The sequence below is a fragment of the Oncorhynchus mykiss genome, chromosome 5, assembly GCF_057628025.1.
Source record: "Oncorhynchus mykiss isolate SJ-2025 chromosome 5, ASM5762802v1, whole genome shotgun sequence".
Lineage (NCBI taxonomy): Eukaryota > Metazoa > Chordata > Actinopteri > Salmoniformes > Salmonidae > Oncorhynchus > Oncorhynchus mykiss.
Window position 1 is genome coordinate 84,166,917 of NC_143026.1, and position 25,584 is coordinate 84,192,500.

Genomic DNA, 25,584 nt, shown 5'->3' on the forward strand with positions numbered 1-25,584 from the left:
TACAGAAAGGTAGAAGTAGAGAGATGTAGAAAGAGGTAGAGGAAGGTAGGGAGAAGTCGACAGAGGTTGATGGACGTAGAGAGAGGTTGAGGTAGAGAATGGTAGAGGTAGAGAGAGGTAGAGAGAGGTTGAGGAAGGTAGAGAGAGGTAGAAGTAGAGAGATGTAGATGTAGAGGAAGGTAGAGAGAGGTAGAGGAAGGTAGAGAGAGGTAGAGGAAGGTAGAGAGAGGTAGAGGAAGGTAGAGAGAGGTAGAAGTACAGAGAGGTAGAAGTAGAGAGATGTAGATGAAGGTAGAGAGAGGGAGAGGTAGTTAGAGAGAGGTATAGGAAGAGAGAGGTAGCGATAGAGGGAGGTAGATGTAGGTAGAAGTACAGAGAGGTAGAGAGTGGTACAGAGAGGTAGTAGTACAGAGAGGTAGAAGTAGAGAGAGGTAGAGAGAGAGAGGTAGAGAGAGTTGGAGGAAGATAGAGGTTGAGGTAGAGAGGTAGAAAGTGGTTGAGAGAGGTAGAAGTACAGAGATGTAGAGAGAGGTAGAAGTACGATAGAGATAGAGGTAGAAGTAAAGAGGGGTAGGGAGAGGTAAAGAGGTAGAAGTACAGAGAGGTAGAGGGAGGTAGAGGGATGTAGTGGGAGGTAGAGAGAGGTAGAAGTACAGAGAGGTAGAGGGATGTAGTGGGAGGTAGAGGGATGTAGTGGGAGGTAGAGGGAGGTAGAGGGATGTAGTGGGAGGTAGAAGTACAGAGAGGTAGAGGGATGTAGTGGGAGGTAGAGAGAGGTAGAAGTACAGAGAGGTAGAAGTACAGAGAGGTAGAGGGAGGTAGAGGGATGTAGTGGGAGGTAGAGAGAGGTAGAAGTACAGAGCGATAGAAGTACAGAGAGGTAGAGGTAGAGATAGGTAGAGAGTGGTAGAAGTACAGGGAGGTAGAGGTAGGTAGAGGTAGAAGTAAAGATGGGTAGGGAGAGGTAAAGAAAGGTAGAGGAGGTAGATAGAGGTAGGGAGAACGTGAAGTAGAGGGGTATAGAGTAGAGGAAGGTAGAAAGAGGTAAAGAGAGGTAGAGGAAGAGAGAAGTAGAGAGAGAGTATACTGCCTCTGATCTGGAGGACTCATTAAACATAGAATATCCCTGGTCATCACGTATACTGCCTCTGATCTGGAGGACTCATTAAACATAGAATATCCCTGGTCATCACGTATACTGCCTCTGATCTGGAGGACTCATTAAACATGGAATATCCCTGGTCATCACGTATACTGCCTCTGATCTGGAGGACTCATTAAATATAGAATATCCCTGGTCATCCCGTATACTGCCTCTGATCTGGAGGACTCATTAAACATAGAATATCCCTGGTCATCACGTATACTGCCTCTGATCTGGAGGACTCATTAAATATAGAATATCCCTGGTCATCACGTATACTGCCTCTGATCTGGAGGACTCATTAAACATAGAATATCCCTGGTCATCACGTATACTGCCTCTGATCTGGAGGACTCATTAAACATAGAATATCCCTGGTCATCACGTATACTGCCTCTGATCTGGAGGACTCATTAAACATGGAATATCCCTGGTCATCACGTATACTGCCTCTGATCTGGAGGACTCATTAAACATGGAATATCCCTGGTCATCCCGTATACTGCCTCTGATCTGGAGGACTCATTAAACATAGAATATCCCTGGTCATCACGTATACTGCCTCTGATCTGGAGGACTCATTAAACATGGAATATCCCTGGTCATCACGTATACTGCCTCTGATCTGGAGGACTCATTAAACATGGAATATCCCTGGTCATCCCGTATACTGTCTCTGATCTGGAGGACTCATTAAACATGGAATATCCCTGGTCATCACGTATACTGCCTCTGATCTGGAGGACTCATTAAACATGGAATATCCCTGGTCATCCCGTATACTGCCTCTGATCTGGAGGACTCATTAAACATGGAATATCCCTGGTCATCCCGTATACTGCCTCTGATCTGGAGGACTCATTAAACATAGAATATCCCTGGTCATCCCGTATACTGCCTCTGATCTGGAGGACTCATTAAACATAGAATATCCCTGGTCATCACGTATACTGCCTCTGATCTGGAGGACTCATTAAACATGGAATATCCCTGGTCATCCCGTATACTGTCTCTGATCTGGAGGACTCATTAAACATGGAATATCCCTGGTCATCACGTATACTGCCTCTGATCTGGAGGACTCATTAAACATAGAATATCCCTGGTCATCACGTATACTGCCTCTGATCTGGAGGACTCATTAAATATAGAATATCCCTGGTCATCACGTATACTGCCTCTGATCTGGAGGACTCATTAAACATAGAATATCCCTGGTCATCACGTATACTGCCTCTGATCTGGAGGACTCATTAAATATAGAATATCCCTGGTCATCACGTATACTGCCTCTGATCTGGAGGACTCATTAAATATAGAATATCCCTGGTCATCACGTATACTGCCTCTGATCTGGAGGACTCATTAAACATGGAATATCCCTGGTCATCACGTATACTGCCTCTGATCTGGAGGACTCATTAAACATGGAATATCCCTGGTCATCACGTATACTGCCTCTGATCTGGAGGACTCATTAAACATAGAATATCCCTGGTCATCACGTATACTGCCTCTGATCTGGAGGACTCATTAAACATGGAATATCCCTGGTCATCACGTATACTGCCTCTGATCTGGAGGACTCATTAAACATAGAATATCCCTGGTCATCACGTATACTGCCTCTGATCTGGAGGACTCATTAAATATAGAATATCCCTGGTCATCACGTATACTGCCTCTGATCTGGAGGACTCATTAAACATAGAATATCCCTGGTCATCACGTATACTGCCTCTGATCTGGAGGACTCATTAAACATAGAATATCCCTGGTCATCACGTATACTGCCTCTGATCTGGAGGACTCATTAAACATGGAATATCCCTGGTCATCACGTATACTGCCTCTGATCTGGAGGACTCATTAAACATGGAATATCCCTGGTCATCCCGTATACTGTCTCTGATCTGGAGGACTCATTAAACATGGAATATCCCTGGTCATCCCGTATACTGCCTCTGATCTGGAGGACTCATTAAATATAGAATATCCCTGGTCATCACGTATACTGCCTCTGATCTGGAGGACTCATTAAATATAGAATATCCCTGGTCATCACGTATACTGCCTCTGATCTGGAGGACTCATTAAACATAGAATATCCCTGGTCATCACGTATACTGCCTCTGATCTGGTGGAGTCATTACCACACATTCTCTGTTTGTTATTGATGTCTGAGTGTTGGAGTGTGCCCCTGGCTATCCATAAATAAATAAAAACTAGATAAGAACAAGGAATTTGAAATTATTAATACTGTTACGTTTGATACTTTAATATTTTAGCAATTACATTTACTTTCGATATTTAAGTATATTTAAAACCAAATACTTTTAGACTTTTACTTAAGTAGTATTTTACTGGGTGACTTTCACTTGAGTTATTTTCTATTAAGTTATCTTTACCTTTACTCAAGTATGACAATTGGGTACTTATTCCACCCAGGAGGGCTTGGCCTGTTTGTCCACTTGTCCTACAGACAAGGACATGACTGAGGTCCAAAGCCAAGTCTAGGTCCAAAAGCCTCCTTAACAGCTTCTACCCCCAAGCCATAAGACTGCTGAACAATTCATCAAATGGCCACCTATTTACAATGACACCCCCCCTCCCCCCACCCCACCCCAGTGCATAGTCACTTCACCCCTACCTACATGTATAAATTACCTCAACTAACCTGTACCCCCACTCGGTACCAGTATTCCCTGTATATAGCCTCGTTATTGTTATTTTAAAACTATTTATTATTATTTTATTTTTTACTTTATTTTATTTAGTAAATATTTTCTTAACTCTATATCTTGAACTGTATTGCTGGTTAAGGGCTTATAAGTAAGCATTTCACTGTTGTATTTGGAGCATGTGACAACATTTGATTTGAAAATGTTGTGTTGTTTGATGCAAGAAACGACTTTACAAAATACAATTCTTTATTATTCACATGGCATTATTACAGAGAATCAGACAAATGATGCTACCCTCTGCCTATTGGATACTTAGCTTATTCAAGACAGTCTCAAAATACAACACTGTCCCTTTAAGACATAAAACAAGCTCTTTACCTGGCTGGCGTTTTAAAGATGTCTAGAAATGTACATGTTTTGTGTTCTTGTAGGTCACTACCACTCCCCCATTGTTGACTACAAATGATCTATAACTAGGCTAATAACTCACTAACTACCAAAGGATATGAACTAAATGTGCACACGTGGCTACATGCAGCTCTCACTTTGATCTCAAAACAAGCGCATCTACTCACAACCGCTAATGCTGTAAACACAGTCCAGTTTAAAGTAAATGGCACAGATCCACATACGGCAATAGTCTATTTGCATATAGGCCTACTGCAGCTCTGATTGGTTATGACACACCGGTCTGTGTAGAGTACGGGCCTGAGTCGTGCCTGTCAGTGCAATAGAATCCTACTCCAATGCGCTCTGCCTACAACACAATCTCTTGCACGGTTAGTTTTCCATACTAATTCTCCCATAGTTCATTTTGTTTCAGTATGTTACATTGAAAGTGGCTAATATTGCGTTGATTCGAGCACAATTCCTACAATAAAGCGAAATGTTGATAGTGTTAGCTAAAGGGGAAAACCCAAAAAGTTCAGTGAAGTTCAATCTCGTGCTGACATTTCCTCTGTGCAGCAGTCGGAGGGAGCTACGAGCAGCCTAGAGGGAACAGGGGTTCAGAGGGCAGGGTCATGTTGTTTAGGATGATCTTGTCACGTCCCGTCTCTCTAGGACAAGAAGGAGCTGGAGTTCTAAGGAGTACCTGGGGAGACGGGCTGGTGTGTGGGTGTGTGTGTGTCTACACTACAACGGGGCCATAGAAGGGCCAGGTCCGTCAGGCACATGCCATTACTCACTCCCTGCATCACAATTAGTGCAAATGGGACATTACAGGGAAATTATCATCAATATGATATTAAGAGACGCTCCCTAAACCAATCAGGGGAAAAGTGCTTATTCCTCTGTGTCTACAGATAACGAGAGCATAGAGTCGGGTAAAGGAGTGGAGGGGGGGACATGGAGAAGAAGGAGGGAGGGGTGAGGTGGATAAACAAGGAGGTTGAAGTGGGGTAGGGGAGAGAGAGAAAGAGATGGACAGGCAAAATTGGACATTACGTCCTGAGTACATGAGGAAATGCCTTGAAAACCAGCCACTAGGGGCAACAGTGAGGGCTATTACCATCAAGTAGGCTTGAGTTTTGCGAGAGTGTTGTGAACAGGGGTGGTGGATGGGCATAATCCCATGACTCTGGATCAGAAGGTTGGGATAGGGTTAAAACCTCAAGTAAAAAGCCAGTGTCTACAACTGGGATTGAACTCACAACCTTCTGACCCAGAGTTATGGGATTTTGGTTTAAACATTAAGTTTAAACATTAAGTTTAAACCACGCAATCCAATGACTCCGGATCAAAAGGTTGTGTGTTTGAACTCAGTCGTGGACACTTGTTTTTCTTTTTTCTTTTAACCCTATCCCAAACCTTAACCCTTACCTGAACCATTCATGAGTGACTAAACTTAACCCTTAACTTTGAAATTTGACGTTTGGAGAAAAGGAACGATACAGAGCAACAGGAGCAACGTTTGGAGAACTTGGATGAATGTCTGACTTTGCAGTGAGACTGTGAGACCTTGTTGAACTTGTAATAGGTGTGTTACTGAGTTGGCTCAGTCTTTACTCATTGTATTTAATCATGTAGTGTAATTAAGCTATAGATCTATACCCCTTTGCCCTCAGAACAGACACAGTTCATCTGGGCATGGACTCTACAAGGTGTTGAAAGCATTCTACAGGGATGCTGGCCCATGTTGACTTCAATTCTTCCCACAATTGTGTCAAGTTGGCTGGATGTCCTTTGTGTGGTGGACTGTTCTTAATACACACAGGAAACTGTAGAGAGTGAAAAACCCAGCAGCGTTGCAGTTCTTGACACACTCAAACCGTGCTCCTGGCACCTACATACCCCGTTCAATGTCACATTAATATTTTGTCTTTCCCATTCACCCTCTGAATGACACACATACACAATCCATGTCTCAGTTGTCTCAAGGCTTAAAAATCCTTTAACATGTCTCCTCCTCTTCATCTACACTGACGTCAATAAGGGATCGTAGCTTTCACCTGGTCAGTCTATGCCATGGAAAGAGCAGATGTTCCTAATGTTTTGTACACTCAGTGTATATTTCAAATAGCCTCATGTTAGTTCCATTGGAAAAAAAATACTAGAATAACTGAGACAGAAAGTGTGGTCCATTTGGTTAATGGGAATCGGGCTATCTCAGCCAATAACACTAGCCGTATATCTCACTTCATTTGGCTAGTGTCGCGTCAGCAACATAACCAGGGGAAATAATAATGTGTAGCTATCTACATATGGAGAAGTAATGAACGAGAGAGGGATAGAGGGAGGTCTGGGGAGGGAGGGAGGGATAGAGGGGGAAAGGGAGGGAGGGAGGAAGGGGGAGAGATGTAGGGAGGAAGGAGAATGGAGGGAGTAACTGTGAGGAAGGGATGGAGGGGGGAGAGAGGGATGGAGGGGGGAGAGAGGGAGGGGGGAAGGGATGGAGGGAGGGAGGAAGAGGGATGGAGGGAGGGAGTAAGTGGGATGGATGGAGAGAGGAAGGGGGAGGGTGGGAGGGGGAAAGGGAGAGATGGAGGGAGGGATAGAGGGAGACTAGGGGGGAAAGGGAGGGAGGGAGGAAGGGGGAGAGATGGAGGGAGGAAGGGGGAAAGGGAGAGATGGAGGGAGGAAGGGGGAAAGGGAGAGATGGAGGGAGGAAGGGGGAGAGATGGAGGGAGGAAGGGGGAAAGGGAGAGATGGAGGGAGGGATAGAGGGAGAAAGGGGGGAAAGGGAGAGATGGAGGGAGGGATAGAGGGAGAAAGGGGGGAAAGGGAGGAAGGGAGGAAGGGGGAGAGATGGAGGGAGGGATAGAGGGAGAAAGGGGGGAAAGGGAGGAAGGGAGGAAGGGGGAGAGATGGAGGGAGGAAGGGGGAGATGGAGGGAGGAAGGGGGAAAGGGAGGGAGAGTGTAATTGATATCATTATATTGTGGTATATTTCCCATTCTTTCCTTATGTTTTTTCTTGTTGTTCTTAAATAATTTTTTCCTTTTTAATTTCATATGCTACCTTCACAGCATGTTGAGGCAGTCTATCTGGTCAGTGTTTTTAGTTTAGTTTGATGTGACTCCCAGGCTGTAGTTGCTGTGTATTTAATCATATCAATTAGTGTGATTGGTATTGGACATTCGCTAGCGCTGTGTCACCATGGTGATTGACGGGAGATATTCTCTGAGAGAGAATCTCTTTGAGAGAGAGAGAGAGAGAGAGAGGGGTTTTGGAGTTAGACAGTAACACTGAATTGCAGCTCTATTTCATCAGACCTCAGTGAGTAATATGTAGGCCTAGGTGACCTCATCTTGTCCAATAGTAGGGCCTACTGACAGCAAACGTTCATTCAGAGGAAATTATGCGTTAACTCACAGGAAGTGATGCCTCGACAAGACACACCTGAATGGCCTCCCAGTACCCCCAGGTTTGGCAGCTGTTTTGAGGGTTCAGCTGCGCCCAGGCTGTATTTGATCTGTCATAATGATTGTCTTTAATATCAACACATGCGGGTGAGCTGGATTACAATGATCAATAGGAAATGTTGTTTGGATTTGGTGTTTGTAGGTAGGTAGACCACTGTGTGTCTTGAAAGACTTGTCAAAATCCCAGTTGTGCGTGTGTAAGAGAGAGAATGTGAGTATGCGTGTGTGATGGTATAGGTGCAGTGGCTGGGCCTGCTGCCTGCCGCTACACAGCTCATTTCACAGCTGTGTAGGATTAGGTGGTGGAGTGCGGTGGGCTAAGCTGCCTCTTTTATCTCATTCAAACATGTTGCTAATTCAGCACTGGGCGGCTGCATGCCGCGGGAGTCTGCCTGACTTCCTTAGAGCGCGCACACACACACACACACACACTGCTTTAGTAGCCCTAGCCAACCGCTAAGCGCTGTATCATTCTCCCCGGTGTGAATAAACCGCTAGTCCTAATCCCCAATCAGCCACCATGACACGGATTATCACCCGAGACACGCGCTGCGACCCGGGAGAGAGGGAGGAGAGGGAGGGGGCGAAAGAGGTGTTTGCGAGAAAGGGGGGAGAGGTAGAGAGAGGAGGGTGTCAGGGAGAGTAAAACATGAATTCAGGCTGAACCACTCTGACTCATTGACAATTAATTCAGGAGAAGTTGCCTCACAAAATACATATTACAAGACTATAAAAAAGGACCACACACTTGTCAAAGTATAAAGTGTTTAATTGTGTTAATTAATTAATTCAGTATTCGGTGTGTGTGTTTAAGCGAGTGTGTTCCATATTGAATTCTTCCCCCAGAGGGGAACACACACAGAGCCTTAGGGGCTCCGAGTCTCAAACAGAACCCCCGAGATCAAACAGAACCCCTGAGATCACAAGCCTTTCTTCCTGTGTTAACCCCTCATACCTCTCCTACAGTACATGCCCCCTGGTACAGCCTACAGCAAGAGGCTCTCCCTCCCTACCTCCATGTGTGTGTTTACTCCTGAGTTAATTCAGTACTAATTGGTGTAACATGGTGTAAAGCTCAGGGAAATACAGCTAACAGCCAAGTCCTCCCACAGGTCCTTGTGGGTAAAAATATGTCACAACCACTCAACCTCAACCGTGGCCTAAGAAAACAAACAGCAGGCTGTACTGTACATATGTTATTATTAAACTGAAAAAAAAAATATCAGACTTTTAATGTACATATTTTGTTTTGTATCACATTGACTGTCTTCATGGGTTTGTGTAAAATCCCCAGAAAACAGGATGAGTCCCAGCGTATCAAGGCACAAGGTGAGACCCAGATGCAGACAGGAGGCAAATGGAGTCTTACAATGTTTATTCATACAAAGGGGTAGGAGAGAGAATGGTTGTGGACAGGGAAAAGGTCAAAACCAGATCCGAGTCCAGGAGGTACAGAGTGGCAGAGAGGCTCGTGGTCAAGGCAGGCAGAATAGTCAGGCAGGCGGGTACAAAGTCCAGAAACAGGCAATGTTCAAAACCGGGAGAATTAGAAAAAGGAAAATAGCAAAAGGAGTACAGGAAAAACACGCTGGATGAATTGACTAAATATACAAGACGAACTGGCACAGAGAGACAGGAAACACAGGGATAAATACACTGGGGGGAAATAAGATGAACTGGCACAGAAAGACAGGAAACACAGGGATAAATACACTGGGGAAATGAGATGAACTGGCACAGAAAGACAGGAAACACAGGGATAAATACACTGGCACAGAGAGACAGGAAACACAGGGATAAATACACTGGGGATAACAAGATGAACTGGCACAGAGAGACAGGAAACACAGGGATAAAAACACTGGGGAAAACAAGATGAACTGGCACAGAGAGACAGGAAACACAGGGATAAATACACTGGGGAAAACAAGATGAACTGGCACAGAGAGACAGGAAACACAGGGATAAATACACTGGGGAAAACAAGATGAACTGGCACAGAGAGACAGGAAACACAGGGATAAATACACTGGGGAAAACAAGATGAACTGGCACAGAGAGACAGGAAACACAGGGATAAATACACTGGGGAAAACAAGACGAACTGGCACAGAGAGACAGGAAACACAGGGATAAATACACTGGGGATAACAAGATGAACTGGCACAGAGAGACAGGAAACACAGGGATAAAAACACTGGGGAAAACAAGACGTACTGGCACAGAGAGACAGGAAACACAGGGATAAATACACTGGGGAAAACAAGACGTACTGGCACAGAGAGACAGGAAACACAGGGATAAAAACACTGGGGAAAACAAGACGTACTGGCACAGAGAGACAGGAAACACAGGGATAAATACACTGGGGAAAACAAGACGAACTGGCACAGAGAGACAGGAAACACAGGGATAAATACACTGGGGAAAACAAGACGAACTGGCACAGAGAGACAGGAAACACAGGGATAAATACACTGGGGATAACAAGATGAACTGGCACAGAGAGACAGGAAACACAGGGATAAATACACTGGGGAAAACAAGATGAACTGGCACAGAGAGACAGGAAACACAGGGATAAATACACTGGGGAAAACAAGATGAACTGGCACAGAGAGACAGGAAACACAGGGATAAATACACTGGGGAAAACAAGACGTACTGGCACAGAGAGACAGGAAACACAGGGATAAAAACACTGGGGAAAACAAGACGAACTGGCACAGAGAGACAGGAAACACAGGGATAAATACACTGGGGAAATGAGATGAACTGGCACAGAAAGACAGGAAACACAGGGATAAAAACACTGGGGATAACAAGATGAACTGGCACAGAGAGACAGGAAACACAGGGATAAATACACTGGGGAAAACAAGACGTACTGGCACAGAGAGACAGGAAACACAGGAATAAATACACTGGGGAAAACAAGATGAACTGGCACAGAGAGACAGGAAACACAGGGATAAATACACTGGGGAAATGAGATGAACTGGCACAGAGAGACAGGAAACACAGGGATAAATACACTGGGGAAATGAGATGAACTGGCACAGAAAGACAGGAAACACAGGGATAAATACACTGGCACAGAGAGACAGGAAACACAGGGATAAATACACTGGGGAAAACAAGACGTACTGGCACAGAGAGACAGGAAACACAGGAATAAAAACACTGGGGAAAACAAGATGAACTGGCACAGAGAGACAGGAAACACAGGGATAAATACACTGGGGAAATGAGATGAACTGGCACAGAAAGACAGGAAACACAGGGATAAATACACTGGCACAGAGAGACAGGAAACACAGGGATAAATACACTGGGGAAAACAAGACGTACTGGCACAGAGAGACAGGAAACACAGGGATAAAAACACTGGGGAAAACAAGATGAACTGGCACAGAGAGACAGGAAACACAGGGATAAACACACTGGGGAAATGAGATGAACTGGCACAGAAAGACAGGAAACACAGGGATAAATACACTGGCACAGAGAGACAGGAAACACAGGGATAAATACACTGGCACAGAGAGACAGGAAACACAGGGATAAATACACTGGGGAAAACAAGACGTACTGGCACAGAGAGACAGGAAACACAGGGATAAAAACACTGGGGAAAACAAGATGAACTGGCACAGAGAGACAGGAAACACAGGGATAAACACACTGGGTATAACAAGATGAACTGGCACAGAGAGACAGGAAACACAGGGATAAATACACTGGGGAAAACAAGATGAACTGGCACAGAGAGACAGGAAACACAGAGATAAATACACTGGGGAAAACAAGATGAACTGGCACAGAGAGACAGGAAACACAGGGATAAATACACTGGGGATAACAAGATGAACTGGCACAGAGAGACAGGAAACACAGGGATAAATACACTGGGGAAAACAAGACGAACTGGCACAGAGAGACAGGAAACACAGGGATAAATACACTGGGGAAAACAAGACGAACTGGCACAGAGAGACAGGAAACACAGGGATAAATACACTGGGGAAAACAAGATGAACTGGCACAGAGAGACAGGAAACACAGGGATAAATACACTGGGGATAACAAGATGAACTGGCACAGAGAGACAGGAAACACAGGGATAAATACACTGGGGAAAACAAGATTAACTGGCACAGAGACAGGAAACACAGGGATAAATACACTGGGGAAAACAAGATGAACTGGCACAGAGAGACAGGAAACACAGAGATAAATACACTGGGGAAAACAAGCGATGCCTGGAGAGGTTGGAGATAATAACGAGGACAGGTGAAACAGATCAGGGTGTGACACAGCGTGTATTGCTTTATTAAACATGAATTCAATACCCAATTATATGAATCTCTAAGTCTACATTTTGGTAGTTAAAAAAGGTTGATTGCTAAATAGAAGACTACTCTGGCGATGCTTGTTTTATGATAATAACATCTTCATGTTTAGTTAAAACAAACCAGCAGAAAACCTGAAATAAGCAGATCTCAATATCAAATCATTTCTGGCTAACAATTAAGTACCTTACTGTTATTGTTTTTAATTAAAATGGTAAAAAATAAACAAAAATGGCTTCTTAGCAAAGAGCAATTTCTCAATCAAGAATTTAGCTAGCTAGAGATCCTGGTTCGAGTCCAGGCTCTGTCGCAATCGGCCGCGACCTGGAGACCCATGGGACGGCGAACAATTGGCCCAGCATCGTCCGGGTTAGGGGAGGGTTTGACAGGCAGGGATGTTCTCATCTCATCGCGCACTAGCGACTCCTGTGGCGGACCAGGCGCAGTGCACACTGACACGGTTGCCAGGTGTACAGTGTTTCCTCCGACACATTGGTGCGACTGGCTTTTTGGTTAAGCGGGCGTTGTGTCAAGAGGCAGTGCGGCTTGGCTGGGTTGTGTTTCGGAGGGCACATGGCTCTCGACCTTTGTCTCTCCTGAGTTCATATGGGAGTTGCAGCGATGGGACAAGACTAACTACCAATTGGATACCACAAAATCTTGGGAAAAAAAGGGTCTTAAAAATAAATGCAAAAAAAATGAAATAATGAATTTAGCTAGGACTGTCTGGGAGTGGTCTGAGTGGGGAGGGGAAAACTGACAACTAGCTGTTATTGGCAGAGGTTTGGAACTCTCTTTCTTATTGGTCTATGAAAGGCAGGCCAAAACTCCATCCCAGCAAAACAGGCTGCAATTCCACATGGTCTTTTCAAACAGCTCTTACACTAAAATGACATCATAATTTCACAGTATTAGGAAATATATATATTTTTAAATGCAGCGAAAATCACACTTTGAATGTAGTGACCTTTTAAGTACTTGGAATCTGCCTTTGAGGCTGATGTTACCACCAGAACGTGATGACATATTGATATAGCCATCAAACCAATGTTTTAAAACATGCCATTTCATCAGACTAGGATGATATATTAAATACACCTCTCTATTCACAAGTATAATGTGACAGTTGAGAGAGAGAGGAAGATGGGGAATAAGGTTGAGAGAGACTGCAGGGTTGAGAGAGACTGCAGGGAGGAGGTTTATTGACAGACTAAATGTAATCATTGTTAAATATTCTAATCAATAGATCTGTGAAGAAAATATTTGATCACAATCTGTGGTTTCCCTTCAGACCGCCGGAGAGTGACAGGGACTGTGGTAAAATACAATAGTACACGATCTACTTTGCATATACTGCATATGCCAAGTATATATACGAGTCACGACTTAGTAAAAATATACAGGTAAGCCTTGGACTCTTCTAATAAATCATCAGCATTTCACTGACAGGATATTTATTAGACCAGGTTAGTCTCATTGAGATTAAAAATCTGTTTTACAAGAGAGACCTGGTCAAAATAGCAGAACACAACGTTTCAGACACAATTACAACATAAAACACAAAGTACTACAGTTGAAAAACATACATGTACAGATTGAACAGGTAAGATATTTTGGGGAAGTGTGATGCATCCTGGGGTGAAAACATTGACAGCTCCCCCTCGTTCCAAGTGGGATGGAAAGAGAACTGGAATGTTTTTTTATCCAGCTCTGTAAGGGCAATAAGATATAGTCATGGACGTTCAGAGGCGAAGTTGACTCAAGTGTAACTAAATTCATTATTATTGCAATGACAGCTATGATGTAAATTATGATTGAGGTAATAATGCATTTATAGGCAATATCATAATAATTTATAGCTATCGAAAGATGTAACACCTGCTCTATCCATCCCCGCCCCCTTTGATTGATCTATAAACCAGCTAATTATCTCTGTCAGAGCAGATAAATCAACCAATCACATGCATGGGTGTGTTTAATCACAACATTAGTCTAATGCACAGCTCCCGCTGTGCGTTAACTCGCTCATTTAGAGTGTTTTACGTCATAGAGGGACTGAAGAGGGGAGTATATTAGAGATCCCACTACACACAGCACAGCAGCAGGCTGTAGAGGCTGCCCACAGCTCAGACACTTCATTCAGACACTGGGACATAACAGTCTGCTAAACACTGTTATGATTGTTGTATTCATCATCATCATCATCATTTCCTGTGCCACACACACAGTGATATCTTCCCCTTGCCCTCATGTACACACATCCACATCTCATGTGTGCTCTCTCAGTTTCTGTTCCCTCAATAAGAACCACTGGGTGTCTTAAACCAGGGGATTCTTCTGAACCATTTCAGTGAAATTGAGCACGTGCTCCTATTTTCAGAATACTAAAAATTATCTGGATATAAAATGAAAGTGGAAAAAATGGACATAATGGCAGTAGGAAAAATAATAACTCATGATCTACAGCAAACCTTTAAGTGAACAACAAAAAATATTAAATACTTAGGATGCTTAATAAGTAACAACATACAACAAATATATGAAGATAAAGTTATCTTATTACTCAACAATATAAAAGCAGATCTAATTAAATAGAACAATATTCCCATAACAGGTAGAATAATCCTCTTCAGAATGGCATGACTCCTCCCAAAGTTTATATTTATTCCAACAGGTAGAATAAACCTCTTCAGAATGACATGACTCCTCCCAAAGTTTATATTTATTCCAACAGGTAGAATAAACCTCTTCAGAATGACATGACTCCTCCCAAAGTTTATATTTATTCTAACAGGTAGAATAAACCTCTTCAGAATGGCATGACTCCTCCCAAAGTTTATATTTATTCCAACAGGTAGAATAAACCTCTTCAGAATGACATGACTCCTCCCAAAGTTTATATTTATTCTAACAGGTAGAATAAACCTCTTCAGAATGGCATGACTCCTCCCAAAGTTTATATTTAAAGCTCCGCTTTAGCTCAGCTCACTGGTCACGATAACAACACCCACCCATAGCACGCGCTCCAGCAGGTATATCTCACTGGTCATCCCCAAAGCCAACACCTCCTTTGGCAGCCTTTCATTCCAGGTCTCTGCTGCCAATGACTGGAACAAATTACAAAAATCGCTGAAGCTGGACACTTACAGTGGGGCAAAAAAGTATTTAGTCAGCCACCAATTGTGCAAGTTCTCCCACTTAAAAATGTGAGAGAGGCCTGTAATTTTCATCATAGGTACACTTAAAATATGATAGGGAAAAAAATCCAGAAAATCACATTGTAGGATTTTTAATGAATTTATTTGCAAATTATGGTGGAAAATAAGTATTTGGTCACCTACAAACAAGCAAGATTTCTGGCTCTCACAAACCTGTAACTTTATGAGGCTCCTCTGTCCTCCACTCGTTACCTGTATTAATGGCACCTGTTTGAACTTGTTATCAGTATAAAAGACACCTGTCCACAACCTCAAACAGTCACACTCCAAACTCCACTATGGCCAAGACCAAAGAGCTGTCAAAGGACACCAGAAACAAAATTGTAGACCTGCACCAGGCTGGGAAGACTGAATCTGCAATAGGTAAGCAGCTTGGTTTGAAGAAATCAACTGTGGGAGCAATTATTAGGAAATGGAAGACATACAAGACCACTGATAATCTCCCTCGATCTGGGGCTCACAAGATCACAAGAACGGTGAGCAAAAGGGACCAGGACGACTGATCCGTGTAAAGGAAAGAATGAATGGGGCCATGTATCGTGAGATTCTGAGTGAAAACCTCCTTCCATCAGCAAGGGCATTGAAGATGAAACGTGGCTGGGTCTTTCAGCATGACAATGATCCCAAACACACCGCCCGGGCAACGAAGGAGTGGATTCGTCTCCAGATCTCAACCCCATAGAAAATCTTTGGAGGGAGTTGAAAGTCCATGTTGCCCAGCAACAGCCCCAAAACATCATTGCTCTAGAGGAGATCTGCATGGAGGAATGGGCCAAAATACCAGCAACAGTGTGTGAAAACCTTGTGAAGACTTACAGAAAACGTTTGACCTCTGTCATTGTCAACAAAGGGTATATAACAAAGTATTGAGATAAACTTTTGTTATTGACCAAATACTTATTTTCCACCATCATTTGCAAATAAATTCATTAAAAATCCTTCAATGTGATTTTCTGGATTTTTTCTTCTCATTTTGTCTGTCATAGTTGAAGTGTACCTATGATGAAAATTACAGGCCTCTCTCATATTTTTAAGTGGGAGAACTTGCACAATTGGTGTCTGACTAAATACTTTTTTGCCCCACTGTATATTTCCCTCACTAACTTTAAACATCAGCTACTTGAGCAGCTAACCGATCACTGCAGCTGTACATAATCCATCTGTAAATAGCCCACCCAATCTACCTGCCTCATCCCCATATTGTTTTTATTTACTTTTCTGCTCTTTTGCACACCAGTATTTCTACTTGCACATCACCATTTGCTCATCTATCACTCCAGTGTTAATCTGCTAAATTGTAATTACTTGCTACTATGGCCTATTTATTGCCTTACCTCCTCATGCCATTTGCACACACTGTATATAGACTATTTTTTTCTACTGTATTATTGACTGTACGCTTGTTTATTCCATGTAACTCTGTGTTGTTGTTTGTGTCGCACTGCTTTGCTTTATCTTGGCCAGGTCGCAGTTGTAAATGAGAACTTGTTCTCATATAGCCTACCTGGTCAAAGAAAGGTTAAATAAAATAAATAAAAAATATATACATTTTCGACTGACCAGTGTAGACATTTTCAAATACATGCAATTTAAAAGTTTTATGTCACGAAATTGCGATCTGAAATCTTTTGGACATCGGACCAATGTTGAGGAATTCTATTTGAGTCAGAAAATAATGTTCATATGATTGGTAAGATATACAAAACCTTATAGACACCATATCCAACTGACAGTCTAATAGAAAACTATTGGAACCAAGACTTAAAAAGAACTGATGTTGGCACAAGATGGAGGGAATGTTGGAACACAACTAACTAAATTACAGTTAATGAAAATGTATGTTTAATCCAGAATAAACTAATGTACAAAATGTATTATACGAGAGACAAATGCATACATTCTACAGCACAATGGCAGAGTCATGTCTTAAGTGTGAAACTAACATTATAAATTGGGTGGTTCGAGCCCTGAATGCTGATTGGCTGACAGCTGTGGTATATCAGACTGTAAACCACAGGTATGACAAACAATTTATTTTTACTGCTCTAATTAAGTTGGTAACCAGTTTATAACAGCAATAAGGCACCTCGGGGGTTTGTGATGTATGGCCAATATACCACGGCTAAGGGCTGTAATCCAGGCACACCGCATTGAGTCGTTTCCTGAGAACAGCCCTAAGCCTTGGTATATTGGCCATATACCACACCCCCTCGGGCCTTATTGCTTAAGTAACTCAATGATTCATGCCTTCTGGGAGTGCTATAAAGTCTGAAAATTATGGGCGAAGTCAGAAAGTTGGCAGTCAGAAGTTTTACAATATAAGTTTACTTTTAATCCTTCTACCTGCATATTTCAAGACAGCATATAAGGGTGTGGTGATATACCCAATGTGTTGGACCATACTTTTCTTGTCAATCATTTTTGAGAAAACTTTTGCTTAAAAACTGAAAATCAAATGATGCTCCATCGTAAAGACAGTGGATGAATCAAACGCATTACCTAAATATGGAAAATAATGTGTGCTAGAGAGGAAAACTAAATAGTACAATTTGAAGCCATATGACATAAAACATTACAAGCACTGGAGGAGATATTCAAAGGATGAGGAAAGAGAGAAAATATTGTGAGATGGTTAGGATGGGTGTGGATACGGTAGGAACATGTGGGTCTGAGCAAGAGTGATGTCAATGTTTGTAGAAATCTATGTAGGTAAATGTTAAGTTGTAATTTGTCATGGTCTATGTATGTTTTTGTGCTGTAAGAAAATCTCACGACCTCTGGGGATTGCTGTGGTTAACGCTCTCTCCTTCCAATAGACTCGTTCAGGGAATACTACAGTGCAGGATACTCTTCTCCTTTAGTTTACATATTCTATCATTCTGAAAAAGTATTTTCACTTCTGTTTTGTCTGTTACAGCACATCAGAACTAGACAGTTTTTGTATTTTTGTATGTATTTTAGTTTTTTACACAATGGAGGAGAAAGGTTACCGTAGTTAAACTAGGAGTTGTTTGTAAACAGGCATGTTGTCACCTGTCTGAGGCTGAAAGGGGTTGAGAGAAACAGAGGTAACCAACGGAGATGAGACACTCAGATAGATGAAAGAGCGTGTGTCTGTGTGTGCGTGCGTTACAGTGAAGACATCAGGGCAGAGACAACGGCAGATGAGAGTCTGAACACCAAAGCAGCCACGAAAATCTGTAGAAATCCCTCCCTACATCCTCCCTTCAACACGCAGATCCCTATGAAATGGAATCATCTTTCCTTTCTCTCCCTCTTTATCTCCCTCCATCCTTATCAAACCCATCCTCATCCCTCTATCCAGCTCCCTCCTCTAGCGTCCTTCCATCCTCCTCTACCAAGAGTAGAGGTTATATTATTCTGATAATATAACAGAGAGAGAGAGAGAATAAGGGAAAGCGTGAGAGACCGAGAGAATAAGGGAAAGCGTGAGAGACAGAGAGAGGGAGAGAATAAGGGAAAGTGAGAGAGAAGGAGAGAGAGAGGGAGAGAATAGGGGAAAGCGAGAGAGAAGGAGAGAGAGAATAAGGGAAAGCGAGAGAGAGAGAGAGAATAAGGGAAAGCGTGAGAGACAGAGAGAGGGAGAGAATAAGGGACAGCGTGAGAGACAGAGAGAGAGAGAGACAGAGAGACAGAGAGAGAGAGAATAAGGGAAAGCGTGAGAGACAGAGAGCGAGAGAGACAGAGAGAGAGAGACAGAGAATAAGGGAAAGCGAGAGAGAAGGAGAGAGAGAGAGAGGGAGAGAATAAGGGAAAGAGTGAGAGACACACACACAGAGAGAGAGAGAGAGACAGAGAGAGACAGAGAGAGAGCGACAGAGAGAGAGAGACAGAGAGAGAGAGAGAGAGAGAGAGAGACAGAGAATAAGGGAAAGCGAGAGAGAAGGAGAGAGAGAGAGGGAGAGAATAAGGGAAAGAGTGAGAGACACACACACACAGAGAGAGAGAGTGAGAGAGAGAGAGAGAGAGAGAGAGACAGAGAGAGACAGAGAGAGAGAGACAGAGAGAGACAGACAGAGAGAGAGAGACAGAGAGAGAGACAGAGAATAAGGGAAAGCGAGAGAGAAGGAGAGAGAGAGAGGGAGAGAATAAGGTAAAGAGTGAGAGACACACAGAGAGAGAGAGAGAGAGAGAGAGAGAGAGAGAGAGAGAGAGACAGAGAGAGACAGGGAGAGAGAGAGAGACAGAGAGAGAGAGAATAAGGGAAAGCGTAAGAGACAGAGAGAGAGGGAGAGAGAGAGAGAGAGAGAGAGAGAGAGACAGAGAGAGACAGATAGAGAGAGAGAGACAGATAGAGAGAGAGAGAGACAGAGAGAGAGAGAGAGAGACAGAGAGAGAGACAGAGAGAGAGAGAGAGAGAGACAGAGAGAGAGAGACAGAGAGAGAGAGAGAGAGACAGAGAGAGAGAGACAGAGAGAGAGAGACAGAGAGAGAGAGAATAAGGGAAAGCGTGAGAGACAGAGAGAGAGGGAGAGAGAGAGAGAGAGAGAGAGAGACAGAGAGAGACAGAGAGAGAGACGGAGAGAGAGAGAGACAGAGAGAGAGAGACAGAGAGAGAGAGAGAGAGACAGAGAGAGAGAGAGAGACAGAAAGAGACAGACAGAGAGAGAGAGAGACAGAGAGAGAGAGACAGAGAATAAGGGAAAGCGAGAGAGAAGGAGAGAGAGAGAGGGAGAGAATAAGGGAAAGAGTGAGAGACACACACAGAGAGAGAGAGAGAGAGAGAGAGAGAGAGAGACAGAGAGAGACAGAGAGAGACAGGGAGAGAGAGAGAGGGACAGAGAGAGAGAGAATAAGGGAAAGCGTGAGAGACAGAGAGAGAGGGAGAGAGAGAGAGAGAGAGAGAGAGAGAGAGAGACAGAGAGCGAGAGAGAGAGAGACAGAGAGAGACATTGAGAGACAGAGAGAGAGAGACAGAGAGAGACACAGAGAGAGAGAGAGAGAGAGTTTGAGTTTTAAATACTCTTTATTGGGTCTGGGGGCCCACCACACAATAAATACTCATACAAAACCACAGTTACACTTCAATTAAAAACACAACTCCAATTCCTCCTCCACAGTAACAAAACACAACAGCCTCTGAATACCCCATATACTCAAAAACAGATCAATATTATTGACAAGTTTATAATAGGCAAACTCAACCCTTAGTCTCGCTGCCAACATTCCCTCCAGCATTCCCACCACATCCACAGACCCCTGTCCCCGAATGCTGTTCTTTCGGGTCTTCCATATCGCTAATTTTGCTGCCCCTAACACAAAATTAAGCAACACAACTACACCCTTTTGACTGAACCTGTACTTTGGCCCAAATATATACAGTTGGGAAGAGAAAACCTCTCCCAACGTTGAGAACCAATCAGTGATCAGTTCAATCATCCCAACCAACCTGGGACACAGTAAAAACAGATGTGCCAGAGATTCATACTCAGCACAGAATGGACACTCCTCCCCAACAGTAGGGTCCAGGTGTACCAGATGCATGTTGGTGGCTATAGCGCCATGTATTATCCTCCATTGGAGGTCAGCTGTCCTCTTATCAATAGGCAGTTTATATAATGATCGCCAACAGCCTTTTGGAGAAGCACCTGGACCAAGCACATCCGCCCACCTCGTCGATTTTACCCCTTCCAGGGAAGAGGCATGGGACACCTTCACACATGTTCTGTACATAGCCTTCTTTCCCACCTCCTTGAACTCCCCCAGCTCCGGGGTATCGAAGGAAAGCAGCATCCCCGCGTCCTCCTCAAATGCCCCCATCGCAGCACTAACAATCAGTGCAGGGAACACATAATCCAGACCCTCCTTCCACCGATCAGAATTGGAAATGTCAGTCACATACTGCAGATGAAGCACTGGCAAGGAGTCGCAGACCTCATCGACGACCTTCCTCAGTAGGCGAGATGATCGGATCCCCGCTCTTTCTCTCAGCTCCTCCAATCTGCTCCTGCTCCGCATCAGATGACCCAGCTTGGTACACCCCACGCCTAATAGGCATGAACGTACGCTAGCTGAACCCAGAACACGGGACTGGATGGCAGTGTTATGAAAAAGAGGCTCTTCAAAAAGCCACATCCCTGGTGGCGTGCCGGTCCTACGGGACTTGACAAAGACTCTCCAAACCTGCATAACAGACTCATAAAATGGAGTCAGGCCAGTCAAATCACCCCCCTCCAGCTTTAAGAGGAAAAGATGTTTGTCTAAGCCCAAACAGCCCGCTCTCCTCATCAATATGTAGGCTGTTTCGACCCAGCTAGAACAGTCTCTGTACAACAATCTCTGGGCTGCTTGGAGCCGGAAAGCCGTGATCCTAGAGGAAATGTCCACCAGGCTGCAGCTTTGATCCAGTGTTGTCCAGACCAGAAGAAATTGACAAGGGTCCTCTGAAGCTTTTGTATCAGACCCTTTGGTGGCTGTAAAATCATTAGTCTGTGCCACAGGGTAGAAGCAGCAAGATTATTAGCTACCAGGACCCGTCCCCTATAGGACAGCTGGGGCAACACCCATTTCCACCTTGACAGTCTGGCACACACTTTCTCCACTACACCCTCCCAGTTCTTTTTCTGAAAGACATCGGAGCCTAGAAAAACTCCCAAAGTCTTCATTCCATCTCTGCCCCACTGAAGCCCCCCTGGTAACCGTGGAGCAGACCCCATCTGAAGCTGACCTGCCCACAGCGCTTCACTCTTTCCCCAATTGACTCTAGCTAAGGAGGCCCCCTCATACACCTTTAAAGTGTTTGAGAGAACCTTAACATCCTCACCCCCTGTAATAAAAACGATCACGTCATCTGCATACGCAGACAGTGCTATCGTGGGACCCTTCATTACACCTGGCACAGAGAAACCAGTAAGCTTCGCTCTTAAAAAACAAAGCATTGGTTCAATCGCCAGACTATATAACTGCCCTGAAATTGGGCATCCCTGCCTGATGCCCCTTTCGACAGGGATGGGGCAACTCAAACCACCACCAACCTTCAGCATACAGTAAATTCACCCAAGACAGAAAAACATCCCCAAACCCAAAGGCTTTCATTGTTTTAAACAAGTACTGGAAGTCCACACGATCCAAAGTCTTCTCCTGATCCAACGAAAGTAAACCCACATTTACATCAGACAGTTTACAAATGTCTAAAACATCTCTTATCAGAAACAAGTTGTCAACAATAGAGCGATCAGGTACACAGTAGGACTGGTCCTTGTGGATCAACAATCCCAGATACTCTTTCAACCTGTTTGAGAGACATTTAGAAACAATTTTGTATTCTGCGCACAACAAGGCAACAGGTCTCCAATTTTTTATGAGAGCCAAATCACCCTTTTTTGGCAACAGTGAACAGTGGCACGTTGACAGGATACAGGAAGAGAACCCTCATGAAAAGATTCACACAGCACTTCATAAAAATCCTCCCCAATAGACCCCCAAAAGTGCTTATAAAACTCAGATGGTAAACCATCGATGCCAGGGGCTCGGCCTGTTGAGAGCTGCATAACTGCTGTGGACAGCTCTTGCAGTGTAATATCAGCGTCCAATGCGACTCTCTGCTCAGGTCCCAATTGAGGAAGACCGTGTAACAACTGTTCAGTACATAAAGAGTCACAATCCTCCGCCTTATAAAGGGATGAGTAAAAATCCACGGCATGTTGACGCATTTCAATATCATTCGTGGTCACCTTCCCATCAGGGAGACGAAGGCAGACCATCTGTTTGCGTTGAAATTTCGACTGTCCTAGGTTGAAAAAAAAAGCGCTAGGAGCATCCATATCCTTGAGGGAAGCGAAACGAGACCTAATCAAGGCACCCTTCACTCTTTCATGCAGAAACGACCTCAGTTCATGTCTCTTGTCCTGTAAGTTCATGACTAGTCCAGGGTCGTTCTGAGTGAGCAGCTTCAATTCAGTAGATTTGATGTCCTGTTCAAGGGCCTTGATAGTCTCTTTAACCTCAATTTGAGACAGAGCAGTATACTGTTGACAAAAAAATCGTATTTGGGCCTTCCCAACCTCCCACCATTGTCTCAAGGACTCAAAATTCCCTTTTATACCCCTCCATTTTTCCCAAAACAACAAAAACCTGTCACAAAACATGACATCATGTAAGAATTTAACATTAAAATACCAGTAAGGCGATGACCGTCGTGGACAGGACAAGTGAATATCAACAGTAACAATATGATGATCAGAGAAACCCACAAGAGTAATGGCACACTTTCCAACCCTACTACAGTATTGCTCAGATACATACAACCTGTCTAACCTTGCTGCACTGACACGACCTTCATTAATTTTTAGCCATGTGTACTGTCTAACTTTTGCATTCCTTACTCTCCACACATCAGAAAGCTCAAGCTCAGTTAATAGGCCAGACAGGCAAGTGGCTGACCGCAGGTGAGGTTCTTCAGCGGTGCGATCAACAGTAAAATCCACTGTACAGTTCCAGTCACCCCCTAAAACCATACACCCCTCTTGATCACACTGTCTTAAAGTTTCCTTTATTTGATCAAATATAGCAATACGCTCTGTACCCTCATTCGGAAAATAAACATTCAAAAAAACAAACAGAAACCCCATAACATCCACCTTGACCAATAAAACCCGACCCATGACAATCTCTGTTGTAGATACCACAGTCACCCCTAAGCCTGAGGAAAACAAGATGGCCACCCCAGCACTGAAATTAGTACCATGACTGAGTACATGCTGCCCCTCCCACCACATACCCCAGTCAACCTCATTTTCCTCATCACTGTGTGTCTCCTGTAGGAAAACTGCATTAAGCCTTTTCTGTTTTATTACTTCTAATACCCAAGCCCTCTTATTCCTGTCCCTTCCCCCATTAATATTGAGAGAACCTACCCTTAGTACCTCCATATAGAAAAGAGAAAAGAAAAGCAGAAGAAACCACAGAGAAACCAACGAGAAAAAAGACCCTATGAAGCATGATCATCATCATTATTTTTTTTTTCTTCTCTTAACCTGAACACGTTTCCCACCACCTTTTGCTGCTGCAACAGCAGTAATAAATTTCCTCAAGCGAAACCGCTTCTTCTCACTCAATTGGTCTAACCCCACCGTCTTCTGTAACATCACAGCTGACCTCACAAACTTATCAACATCAAAATAATCTGCCAATTTGACAGATTTCCCAAAAGTCTGATCCAGAAACTCATTTACCTCCTCTAGATCATTAACTGAGTCCTCACCAGCAGCTGTCATATCTAAAGAGATATCCATATCATTCTCCTGATCCTCAGCTGAGACCACAGACAACTGACTCCCCTCTACCACCTCCCTTTCAGCACTCCCCACTTGCACCTCATCACTCGTACCAGGCATCTCCTCCACTACCTGGGAGACTAGCCCCACCTGAACATCACTACTCATAGTGGGCATCTCCTCCACTACCTGGGAGCTTAGCTCCACATGAAAACCCTCCTGTACCTCATTACTCGTAGTGGGCATCTCCTCCACTACCTGGGAGCCTAGCTCCACATGAAAACCCTCCTGTACCTCATTACTCGTAGTGGGCATCTCCTCCACTACCTGGAAGCCTAGCTCTATATGAACCCCAGCACTCTTAGTGGGCATCACCTCCACTCCCTGGGAGCCTAGCTCCACATGAACCCCCTCCTGTACCCCGTTACTCACAGTGGGCATCTCCTCCACTCCCTGGGAGCCTAGCTCCACATGAATCCCCTCCTGTACCCCGTTACTCGCAGTGGGCATCTCCTCCACTACCTGGGAGCCTAGCTCCACATGAACCCCCTCCTTTACCCCAGCACTCGTACTGGGCACCTCCTCACCAGTCTGATGAACTAGCTCTTCAGATACATCCTTACCTTCTACAACAATACTTTTCTGTAGCATAACATTTCCCTCTAATACAAGTTGCAACCCCGTGCCCTCAACACGGATAACTTGTTCCTCAGCAACAGGTGCTTGTGGCTGCTCTACCGCTGTCGGTCCACCTCTCCCTACATCAGTGAGCCCAGGCGTTACGATGATCACCTGCGCCCCTCCCTCGGCCTTCTCCCTTTTCGGGCAAGCATGTCGCTTATGACCAACATCCCCACACTCAAAACACCGTTGACTACCCGTACTAGCATAAGCCATATACAATCTATTGTCATACTTGACTTTAAACGATAACTCTAAAGTCTGCTCCGGTGAGTCCAAAAACATAAACACCTGTCGCCGAAAAGACATTACCTGTTTCAACGCCGGGTGTTTGCAACCCAACGGGACAACCTTAATTGAACTGGCGAACTTCCCAAAGCGCAATAACTCGCGCTCCAATAGCTCAT